The sequence below is a fragment of the Panthera onca genome, chromosome A1 (assembly GCF_046562875.1).
Source record: "Panthera onca isolate mPanOnc1 chromosome A1, mPanOnc1 haplotype 2, whole genome shotgun sequence".
Lineage (NCBI taxonomy): Eukaryota > Metazoa > Chordata > Mammalia > Carnivora > Felidae > Panthera > Panthera onca.
The window spans coordinates 200,201,296-200,214,305 of NC_138339.1; the positions used below are offsets into that span (position 1 = coordinate 200,201,296).

The 13,010-nt window shown below is 34.0% G+C and overlaps 1 pseudogene; it reads left to right on the forward strand.

The window, feature by feature from the left end:
* The window catches only part of LOC132680558 (small ribosomal subunit protein eS24-like), a 179,641-nt pseudogene that overhangs the window by 60,915 nt on the left and 105,716 nt on the right, over positions 1 to 13,010 (forward strand).

Sequence of the window (13,010 nt, forward strand, 5' to 3'; positions counted from 1 at the left end):
AGATAATAGGTCTTTAATATTGTTTAATACTAGGGTATGCTAACAATGAATCACAATATGAATGTACTATTTTTAGCTTATTTTAATTACCCCAAATTTCTACCCAAACGTTAATAAAATCCTATGTATCAACTACTAAAATCCACATAATTCGTGCAGCTAAATTGTTCATTCTCTATGAGATGTACTGACTCTAAATTGTTTAGTAAACTGTCATTATCCTTCTGTTTAAAGAATTAGTTAAGGTTGTAAACATTACTAAAATTCATGTGGGACATCCAAAGGTAGAAGTAAAAATAATGAGGAAGGACTTTTTAATAATGTGAAATGTCCTACCTAATCTGAAAGTACAAGTGCACAGACAAGATAGCAAAACATGTTTATATTAAAGTATTCACAAAGCAAAATTGAAAAATCGAAAGGGCCAAATTAAACAGGAAAAGCACAGCTTTGGAAAATCACCAGCTTAGAATTCTATTGCCATATCTTTCTGAAAGAGAGTGTTTCATAAGAGAATGTATAAATTTTCATGCTCAGATCCCCCGAGTTTGAAGGTCTAGAGGCAAGTTACACACACCAGCTAAACTATAGGTCAGACCTAGGATGGTTAGCAAAAGAGGAAACTGATGAATAACAATTATAACCAGGAAAAACTGTAACATCAAAGCAATAACCTTGGCTTGTTAATCCCTTTATAAATTATTTTGGAAGATTGCAAATGGCCATCAACTGATAGGAGGGAACTCCATTCCCTTCCTCTCCAGAAAGAGGCCAGTGCCTCTTGCTCCCAGATGAGATCCAAGTAGACTGACTGAATTTATGTTCCATCCCAGATTTGTTTGGCCTTGCCCCACTATCCCTCCTAATACAGAATCAAGCACTTGAGTAGGTTATTTTAGTCAGGATATCATTCTCTTCCTATAGCCATTAAATTCTGGTCACCACCACTGTCACACATTTAACATACCTACATGTAGAGCCTACAGAAAAGGAGAGACTCTCATTCTTGTATGAAGGACAGTTAACACCCAGTGGAACAGATTTAACCAATTAAAGATGAAACATGGAAAAATATTCCCCCTTGTTCTCTTCTCTAGGGAATTATCACTCCTTCTCTTGATCCCCTGGATTTTCACATCAACAGAGCATTGCCAGTACATGTGTACCCCAGTTTCTCCTTTCCAGAGAGCTCAAGGTAAGATATCTCATTAACAATTATAATGCATTTATTTTCGTAGAATTTTTTTCCATTCATATTATTTTCCACAAACACAGCAGTCCATATCAAGGTTAAATGTGAGAAAACTTTCAGTGAAATTATTTTCTACAACTTTGTTTATATAACACACGGAAATCATAATACAGTCTATAGAGAAGGTGGGTTTTATTAGTAAATAAAAATACTTATTTTTGTTCCTCAAATGATGAGCCAATAGATGAATCATAATCAATGATAGATACATTTACTAGGCCTAACTGCAAGTATTACAAAAAATAATAATAATAATAATAATAACTCCCAAAAGAGGGGTCCAGATGATGTGTTTGTATTGGAATTAAATAGTTCTCAGTATTGGAATAGTATAGTTCTAACAAAGTTAAAAAAAAAAAAAAAAGGAAGGAAGTACAAAGAAAAAGTTTGACATTTTTATGTGAAAACACTCATATCTGTTTAAATAATTTATGTTGAAATCAATGTATATTATGAATATTTATTATTTTTCATCAGTTTATTTCCATTGTTTTGTTTTCTATTCTTTTGAAAATTATTTTTATCTTAATTTTTATACTGGGTATTAATCAACAAACAAGTTTAGACTATTTAGTTCAAAAGTAAACATATAAGCAAAGAAGAAGATAGAAAGATACAAAACCTCTTCCTTGTTCCCCAAATCATAATTCCTTTATTAAACATAATAAACTGTTTATGTAAGGTTTATGTAAACCCCTTTATTTGTCCCTGAATCATAGTCTCTATGTTTGGACAGGTGTTTTTCAAAATATAAATAGTCATTTACTAACATTTGAGAACTCTGAATTTTATATCTGCAATTAATATTTCTGTATCTTGATATCATAATGATGGCTTATATTTTTATCTGAAATACGCATTTTGTTTTCATTTCAGGTCATTTTTCTATCTTCAATTTATGTTTGTTTATGGTATAGTGTTGAGAACTCGCTTTTATTTTTTCTCCCATAATGCACTAGTACATATAGTGATTGGTTAATCCATTTTCCCACTAACTTTCAATGTGTTCTAGGTTGAATATATGTTTCAATTTGGGGGCAATTTAAGGAATAAAATGTTTGGCGCCATGCAAACTTCTGCCTTATAGGTAGGTAATTCTGTACTTCACTATCCAGTCTCAGACACTTTCCAGGATGAAGTGGAGACATTAACATATTCAGCTAAACTGGAATTGTAAATTTCTGGCTTTTGTCAAATTTGAGAAAATTTCAGCAACTATTTCCTCAACATTTTTTTCTCTCATATCTATCTCTTTTTCTTTTGTCACACTAATAAACACATGTTTAATCACTTCATATTATATCAAAGGTCTCTGACACTCTGGTTTTAAAAAAAATCGGGTTTTTTTTGTTTCTCACAAGAATAATGTATATTGATATATCATGAAATGACTTACTCTTTCTTCTGTAATATTAATTCTGCTTTAAATCCACTTAGTAAATTTTATAGTTCAGACACTATATTTTTCAGTTACATAATTTACATTTTCAATAATTTCTAGTTTCCTGCAGAAATGTCTTTTAAATTATTTTTATTCACAGTGAGAATATTCATAAAAAATTCATTCAAAAGAGTTATAATAGTTGCTTTAAAATTTTTGACTGACATTTTTGACATTTGGGTTATCTCAGGGTCTATATCATTTTTTTTTCCTGAGGATATGTTTCTTCTTCTTCCTCTTTTTTTTTTTTTTTTTTTGGTTCTATGTTGGGTAATTAAAAAAAATTTTTTTAATGTTTCTTTATTTTTGAGAGAGGGAAAGACAGAGTATGAACAGGGGAGGGGCAGGGAAGGGGAGACATAGAATGAAGTAGGCTCCAGGCTCTGAGCTGTCACCACAGAGCCTGACAAGGGCTCAAACTCACTGAGAGATTATGACCTGAGCCAAAGTTGGATGCTGAACGAACTGAGCCACCCAGGCGCCCCTATGTTGGGTAATTTTGAATTATACACTGGATATTATGACTTAGAGATTCTAGATTCTGTTTGTTTGTTTGTTTGTTTGTTTTCTCCAACGAAGTTTGTTTCTTTTGAAGTGGCAAACAATTATCTTTATAGGATTTGAACATGAAACTCTATTTCTTGGGAAGCAGCTCTGATCTTACTTCATACTTTGTCTTTAGCTGATTAGATCTGCTCTATGCATGCAGAGTTCAGGAGTCAGTCAGGATTAGGATAGACAAAAATTAAAGATTCTCTATTTCTTTTCCTTCCTGGATTCTGTCACACTTGAGCAACTACAGTATCCCTGTCCTCACTTTTCTGGTATCTCTGCCCAATATCAAATTTTTTCTTCCCAAAACACAGCATGTTAGGAAGAAGAGGTTACTGGGACATAGAGGAGCTGGACTAAAATTTATCTACTTCTTCTGTCTGACTGATGAGCAAGACTGAGTGGGAAATCTTATGCTGCCTCAAGTAGAGATTTCTTGAGTCTGTTTTCAGAATATTTTACTCCATAAGCAAGTTGAATATTTGGCTGGATTTGGACTTCCATACTTTCTGATATAAGGGTATTTTTTCTACTTATTTACAGCTGGTCCCTTAAATAATATAATAATATATAGATTATAAGCTATATATCTTATTTAAGATAAAATTTTGAGATTGGAGGATTATTAATTATCTTTTTGAGGTTAAAATTCTCTTTCAAGAGAAAATGACAAGGAGAATATAAAACTTGAACTACAAACTACAATTTTCACACACATGCAAGAATCTTTTTTTTAAATGTTTATTCATTTTTTTGAGACAGAGAAAGAGAGAGCAGGGGAGAGGCAGAGAGAGAGGAAGAGAATCCCAAGCAGGCTCTGTGCTGTCAGCACAGAACCTGATGTGGGGCTCTATCTCATGAAACATGAGATCATGACCTGAGCCAAATCAAGAGTCTGACACTTAACCCGACTGAGCCACCCAGGCGCCCTACACACACATGCAAGAATCTTAATACACTACTTACAGAATAAAAACAGCCGCTTTAAGATAATATTGCACCAAATTAATTAATTAATTAATTTCAAAAAGAATATTACACACCAAAACAAATTCAATGTGTAAGACAGTTTTGAAGATGACAACATACCTCCTCACAAGAGATTAATTTAGGAGTTAAGCTCATTCATATAGTTTTATCTAGATATGTTTTATGTATGGCTTTTTACCATAAGAGTTATTTTATACAATAATAACCAATGTGCAATCACTTTTCACTAGCATTTTAATAGTAGGAAAGAAATTATATACCTTTTTTCATTTTTCATTGTCTAAGTATCTGTCATCTTGTTTTAAGAGTGTCTCTATTAACTGGCATGCTGCAACAGAGCTTGCCCCTGGGGTACAGAATCCTGGAGATCAAGATGAGTGAGAAATTCATATTTGACTGCTTTACTCTTTTACTATCGTTCTCTGTAATCTGTAATTTTCTTTAAAAAATGAGTACTAAAAAGACTTGAAAATGACAGCTAAATTGTGTCTATCATACTTATGGCCAGTACGCAGTCTTCTTTGCAAATTTTCCATGTTCTATTTTCCCCTACAGTACTATTTTTAGTTGATAAATTAAGAATTTTAACATTGTTGCTTAGTTTTCTGCTGCTATATAATCTGTATCCAGACATTGTCCCCAAGGACAGCTCCTTATGAATATAAAATAAATACCTATTACATAAAAGTGACCCTTTTTTCTGCCTTCTATAGTTATACTACATCCGGATAGTTTTTAATTCTAACTTCAATTTCAAAAGTCTATCCTAGTTATTTGCTCTGAAATACCATGGTTCTGCTTAGGTCCACTCAGTATTTACATGGATGCTGCCTAAAAATTTTTCTCATATGTTACTGTAGCAATTTGTTTATTTTGTGTTTTCATTACCAGTTAAGTAATCCAGCATCCTGAGAGGCTTAGGGTTGTTTAGGGGCTGTGGGCAGTCCTAGAATGTAAACTGCATTACCTGCATTGACCAAGTTTTCAAAGTGGTTCGCAGAGGATCAAAATATTGTTTGGCCTCTTCCATTCCAGATTCTCTCTGTGACCATGTCCAGCCTATACTTTGGTAATACTGCCTATCATATGGGAACAACTCATGACCTCGGGGAAAAATCTATGTCAGTGAAAAGTCCATGTCAGCAGTAATCAGACTGACTGACATTTAAAGTTCCCCCAAAAGATGAAGGGAGTAAACATTGCTACTTTTTCCCTTTTCTACTGAAACTTCAGATTAGTGATTTAAAAAAATAATAAATAGTTCAATAACTTGGAAATTTTTGCTCTCTTAAATCATCCCAATAGTTTTTACATTTTTAAATAGTGTATATTTTGCTGTATTTTCCTCCCAGAGGATTAAAAAATATTATTTTCTAAACTGAAATTTCAAAACAAAAGGAAGGAGTTTAAGCAAACATGGAACAGATAAACAAATGAAAAGAAATTTTTATTCCCTAATATTTATTTTAATGTTTAACAAATATATCAATATAGATTAAAACCATAAATCTCTTCATATCATTTTAAAACTAGAAATCTCTTGACATCATATTTATATGTGGTAATGTAAAATTTCAGTAACTGAACTTGCTTTCAGTTAGCATTTAATAATAAATACTAAAGAAAAAAAACTGTTCTAGGCACAAGACACACCAAAGAACATAAAAATTACTTTTCATTCTAATGTCACTTATAGCTTAGAAGAAGACATAAACAGAAATTAATAATAGAAGTTTGAGGGGCGCCTGGGTGGCTCAGTTGGTTAAGCATCCGACTTCGGCTCAGGTCATGATCTCACGGTCCATGAGTTCAAGCCCCGCGTCGGGCTCTGTGCTGACAGCTCAGAGCCTGGAGCCTGTTTCCGATTCTGTGTCTCCCTCTCTCTCTGACCCTCCCCTGTTCATGCTCTGTCTCTCTCTGTCTCAAAAATAAATAAACGTTAAAAAAAATAATAGAAGTTTGAGTGGCATGATAAAACAATACTCTGGTTTTCACTTTGCACATATTAATTTTATCTTCACCAAAATATTACATAAAAGAAGAAAGAAGTAAAGTGTATGAGATAGGTACTATAATTATTTACATTTTACATACAAGACACCAGAATTCCAAGAGATTAAATAACCTTCCAAATTATGCAGCTAATTAGTATTTGGTCCAGCATTAGCCCCAGCCAATATAACTCTAGAGCCCACACTCCTATAACATTACACCAAGCTTATATGGATACAAGAGGAGAACAGATAAAAGGTAAAAGCATCAAATTATTGAAGCAAGGAGAGATTCCAGGGACCCTAATCATGTATTTTGGATCTGATAAACAAACAGCTACATAAGAAAGAAAAGTGGTGGAAAGAACAGAAGCAAGAAATCAAATATGGCGTATCTGAATACTACAAGTAAAGTGGTGTGGCTGTCGAAATGGGCAGTGTGTGTGCTGGGACCTGGTGGGTGATGCAAGATGTGGAAATGGGGATATAATTATGCAAGAGCTCTGTTGCAAACCAAGACAACCCTTACATTTCCCTCAGTTCAACTAAACTTTCTAGTTTTCCTCCTGACTCCGTAGGCCCCTGACTTCCCTTTTCTTAGAGAATTTTTACATTAGAAAACGTGTAATTGCAGATCTTCTGTACTCTTTTGAGATGTAAATATTCTCCTGTCTTTAGCTAATTTTACAAGCCAGTAATGTCTTTTCTCAAGGACCTAGAAGTCATGCCTATAAAATGTAATCATCAAGAAAGACAGTGCATCTATTTCTTACTCTCCAGAGAAAGTAGAAGTCTAACTTGGATAAGCAACAATCAGCAAACACAGAGAGCTAACTCTTAGACCAAGCTCTCATCTAATGTCTTTTCCATAAGCTCAGTACATTGTTTAAAAATCCTCAGGCCTTCCTTCTGTTTCAGGTGAGTCAATTTCATCTCTCCTCCCTATTACAACAGTGTTGACCTTATTGCAATAGCCTTGAATAAAATCTGTTTTACTCTATCAAGTATGATTTTTCCTTGACATCATAACTATAAACACTTCAAATATTACTCTGAAACTTAAAGGAAAAATGTATACTCACAACAGCTAAATTTTAATGTCTAGGGCTTCTGTTATAAACATGAATGTACATATGTGTATGTGCATGTGTGTGTGCATGGTGTGGGGATGTGTTGTGTGTGTATATATACTCTCTAGCCTGGTAATACACAGGTGTTGAGGTTTGGATATGTATGTGAAACAAACACCACTGTTTGAAACAATAAATCTTCTACAGACAAGAAGAAATAACATTGAGGAGTTTTAGAATCAAGATTCTAGGTAGGCTCACAGGGTCAGGTAATGCCTGCCTGTCAAAAAATATTAGTGAGGCCAGGAGTTTGTCATTTGATGGATAGATTCATAAGGACATGACTCTGAAGGGATAACAGAGATCAAAAGATCAGTTTATGAAGAGGGAAGTAAAGTGGCAGATTGCAAGAATGATTAGCCAGATGTCCACATTTCACAGTGTCTGTCCAAGTGAGGGCAACAGGTAGTCTCTTTCTCTGTAATATAATGTGCACAAATATCTCTGAGATGGGAGAATAAGTTTGTACTTGAGCTAACAACAGCAGCAATAACAACAAAAGTCCTGCATCACCTAACATAATTTATAAAGCACGATCCTGGTGGACTTTAGAAACAAGTTATAATGGGAGGTTTTTATTTATACCCAGTTTAAAGTGTATATTTCAATTTAAAAATTTACTAACAGTGCTTTGAAAGATTAGAAAATTATGTACATTTATAGTTCTCCCACATTTTCTCTTCTTTCTTCCCAACTTATTATTAACATTAAAATTTAAATACCTAAAATGTTTTAACATTAAATTCCGTGGATGTTTGATTTCTATTGCTGTTTGTAATATATGTAAGTATCAGAAATTGATTCAGCAATCAAAGTATACTATTTATCCTGAACTCTCCATTCAAGGATTAGTTTGAAACACCCTTTGTCTAATTGTTTGCATAAGAAAACAGAGTTTTCTGTAAGTAAATTCATGGATTAGGCATTCTTTTTATGAATTTCTATTATGTTTAAAATGTGTTTTGTTTGTGTGCATGTTGTATAAATTATACTTGGTACTTTGTACTGAATGAATAACTTTGGTATATTATCTTTTGGATTAAAAACTATCTTTCTCAAATTCTGAACATATTTGCCTCTGTTCTTAAACAGTGAGTGAGTATTTTTGAGAAAGTCTGAGGTCAGCCTAAATCTATCTTAGTATCCATAGGATTATTTCTCTTTCCTTAAAATGCAATGACTTATTAGAATATATATTAATAATAACCATTCTGTATGGATTTTTTAATGTTTGTTTGTTTATTTGAGAGAGACAGCAAGCCAAGGTCAGGCAGAGAGACAGAGAGAGAGAGGAAAATCCCAAGCAGGCTCCATGCTGTCAGCACAGAGCTCCACAGGGGGCTCAGACTCACGGAACTGTGAGATCATGACCTCAAGAGTCACATGCTTAACCAACTGAGTCACCCAGATGCCCCACCATTCTGTATGTTTTAACAAATACTTTTATGAATAGGTTTAGATTCTTTTAAAGGAAGTGAAGATAATACAGAGGGGTCCCTTAAATCTTCTCCCAGTTTTCTCTATTGTTAGTATCACTATATACTTGTCACAACCAAGGAACTGATACCACTGTATTACTATTAATTAAACTCTATACTTTGCTCATATTTCATTGTTTTTTTCATTGTATTTTTCATTTTTTCATTTTTTTTAATTTTCATTATTAGCATCACTATATACTTGTCACAACCAAGGAACTGATACCACTGTATTACTATTAATTAAACTCTATACTTTGTTCATATTCATAGTTTTTACCTTATGTCCTTTTCTATTCCATAATTTTATTTAGTATACCACATTACATTTTCTTTTCATAATTCCATTTAGTATACCACATTACATTTACTTTTCATCTCTTCTTAGCCCCCTTGATCTGTGACACTTTATCAAACTTCTGTGGTTGATAACGAGTTTTGAGGAGTGCTACTCAGGTATTTTGTATAATGTCCCTCAATTTTGCTTTCTCTAATGTTTTTTCATGGTTAGACTTGGGTAATGGTTTGGGGAGGATGACCTTAGAGATAAATTAACATTTTCAACATACCATATCAAGAGTACCTCCTATCATTGTGACATTATTACTATTGATGTTGACTTTGGTCATCTGACTTAAGTAGTGTTTGCCAGATTTCTCTACTGCAACGTCACTTTTTCCCCCATCCTTTTCATAATCTATTTGTGATGGTTAATTTTACGTATCAATTTGAAGGGACTGCAACATGCATAGATATTTGGCCAAACATTATTCTGGATGTATCTGTTAGGATGATTTGGGACAAGTTTAACATTTAAATTGATAAACTGTGTAAAGCCAGTTACCTTCCCTAATGTGGGTGGGCCTCACCAAATCAACTGAAGACCTGAATAGAACAAAAAGGCTAAGTAAGAGGGAACTCTTCTTGCATGACTGTGTAAGCTGTACATTGATCTTTTCCTGTCTTTGTACTCCAACAGAAGCACTGGCTCTTCTTAGGTCTTAGTCCTGCTAGCTTTTTGACTGGAGCTGATATCAGCAGCTCTCCTAGTTCTCAGGCCTTCAGACTTGGACTGGAACTATATATACTCGGTTCTCTTGGGTCTTCAGCTTACAGACTATAGATCTTGAGACTTGTCACCCTTTGTAATGAGTCAGTCTCTCTCTGTCTCTGTCTTTGTGTGTGTGTGTGTATACATACATATATGACTCTATATAGGACTCTCTCTACATATATATATACACACACATATATATGAGTCTTTATATATGACTCTTCCTACACAAAAAATATACATATTTTTTACTATGACTATATATATATATATATATATATATATATATATACACACACACACACACACACATATACACACACATATTATGACACACTCTATTTTTCACAGGACTAGTCAAAATTAAGAAGTAATTATATGTATATGAACTCTTGCATACATAGATATTTATAATTAGGTTTGCATGTATTCATCTCTAGTTATATGAAACAAGCATGATTTCATGCTGATATCTCAGAATCTGATCCAGTATCACATACTTAAATTATAGCCTTACATCGTTGTTATCTGTGGTCTGTCTTCAGCAGTGAAAACCCTGGCTCTGATCATCTGCCATTCATTAGTCATTTGCTTAATTCATATATACATATGTTTCCTTTCATGTTAAGTTTTGAAACTTAATGAAATGAATCATTTTCCAAAGTTACTTAAGTTAGCACCTTTTTCCATACCCCCTTAAATCAAGTTATGCCATACATACATTTGTGGTATAGTTAGATTGTTTTGCTGTAATCTGCATTCCATTGTGGAAAATATCTCTCCCCCAGCATGATATCTTGGTAATTTTTAAAATTTGAATACATTATATATTATTGTCCTTTCAGTCTGCAAATTCAAAACCACCTTCAATATAAAGAAGAGTTTCTTTTTAGGGGTGTCTGGGTGGCTCAGTGAGTTAAGCGTTTGACTTTGGCTCAGGTCATGATGTCGCGGTTCATGAGTTCAAGCCCTGTGTCAGGCCCTGTGCTGACAGCTCAGAGCCTGGAGCCTGCTTCAGATTCTGTGTCTCCCTCTCTCTCTGCCCCTCCCCCATTCATGTTCTGTTTCTCTCAGTCTCAAAAATAAATAAACATTGAAAAAAAGAAGAGTTTCTTTTCATCATAACACTGAATATTTTTCTATTCTCTGTGTTAACATTTCACTGAAATACATCAATAATGCACATGCTACGTCACCATTAACTTCCACTTCAATGGTGTATAGTATAAGAATTTTCATGTTTTTCATCTTATTTCATTTTTTAAAATTTATTTATTCTTGAGAGAGAGAGCACATCAGCATGCATGGACACACATGAGTGGGGGAGGGGCAGAGAGAGAGGGAGAGAGAGAATACCAAACTGCTCTGAAAGGGCAGAGCCAGATGCAGGGCTCAAACTCATGAATAGTGAGCTCATGACCTGAGCTGAAATCATGAGTTGGACATGTAACCAACTGAGCCACCCAGGCATCCCTCATCTTATTTCATTTTCTAATATTTTAAAATTTGTACTCTGGTCAAGATTTTGTATTTAATCTGTCATGTTCTAGGTTTTTAACATAACCTGTGTTATGTTTACCTGTGTTTTTAAATTATTTTAGGCTTCAATAATTACCAAAATCACTAGCTTTTTAATTTACCTTCTCCATGGTTTCATAATTATCTTAAAATTATGTACAGTAAAACCTTGGATTGGGAGTAACTTGTTCAATGAGTGTTCAGCAAGATGAGCAAACATTTCTAATAAATTTAACTTGATAAACAAGCGAGGTCTTGCAATACGAGTAGTATGACACTGAATGTCACATGATCACCACTGAACCAATGTTTCTTCTTTCTCTCTCTCTCTCTCTCTCTCTCTCTAACTGCGGGATTGTGGGTGATCATATCCCATGTTTGGATGCTCGGTCTCAGGCCACAGTGTTTGGCAGAAAGCAGTGATTTTTCAAAACATTGGAAGGTGCCCACAACTGGCATTAGTGTATTTTCTGTCCCTTCAAAGAACCTATGATCAGGCCTTTGATTTTCCCTAGAAAAGTAAGCTTAGGAATGCTTTGCTTCCTTCTAGGTCAGGCTGACTACAGATAGAGACCCTTTCCTCTGCTGCCTTATTGCCAGTTACATGAAATACAGTATACGACAAGAGTTTATCAATACTGTAACATAGTCAACATCCGTGCAAGCGTATACAATGGCCACCATGCGGAAAAAGATTCCAGTGAGCCAACAGATAGCAGTGATTCCATTAGCGATAGTGAAAGTCTTCCTACATGATAACCCTCCTCTCTCTTGTCTCCCTCACACCAGCCCCGAAGGTTTTCAAAGGTAAGTACAGGGTAATTTATTGATTTTTCTTCATATTTTGTATTTCTATTATTTTGTATTATATTACAGTATTTTTATCATTTTTATATGAATATTTTTGGGTTGTGGAACAAATCATCTCAGTTTCTATTATTTCTTATGGGGAAATATGCTTTGAGTTTCAACACAAAGCAAGTGCTTTGGTTTACAAGCATGTTTCCAAAACAAATTATGTTCACACACCAAGGTTTTACTGTATTACTTTGTTTTTTTTCCAGGAGAATTTATGAATGAAATTTCTTTGAAACTGTTGTAAAGTTTGTTTCTAAAATCTTGTTCTTTTCTTAGGGAGCTACTTTTGCAATTGGCCTTTGTGCTCATATTCTTTTCCTCCCTTCATTTGCAGTTTCTATTAAGCTTTCTTTGTTAGTTTGTTTTTATTAATTATTTTTATGTTGAAACTCAAATTAATGTACCTAAACAATTGTGTAAGAAATAACAATGTGGAGTTTTGTGGAGTGTGGAAATCCCCATATATTCTATTTATCTCTTACAATTAAAACTTAAAAGAAAAAACAGTTGAAGTTAAATAAAAACCTGGCAAAAAGTACAGTTGCTTTGTATTTGGGGGATAAATCTCTTTTTAAAAAATGTTTGTTTATTTTGAAATAGCACAAGCGAAGGCAGGGGCAGACAAAGAGGAAAAGAGAGAATCCCAAGAAGGCTTCATGTTGTCAGCATTGAGCCTGATGCAGAGCTCTATCTCAAGAACCATGAAATCATGACCTGAGCCGAAATAAAGGGTCAGACACTTAACA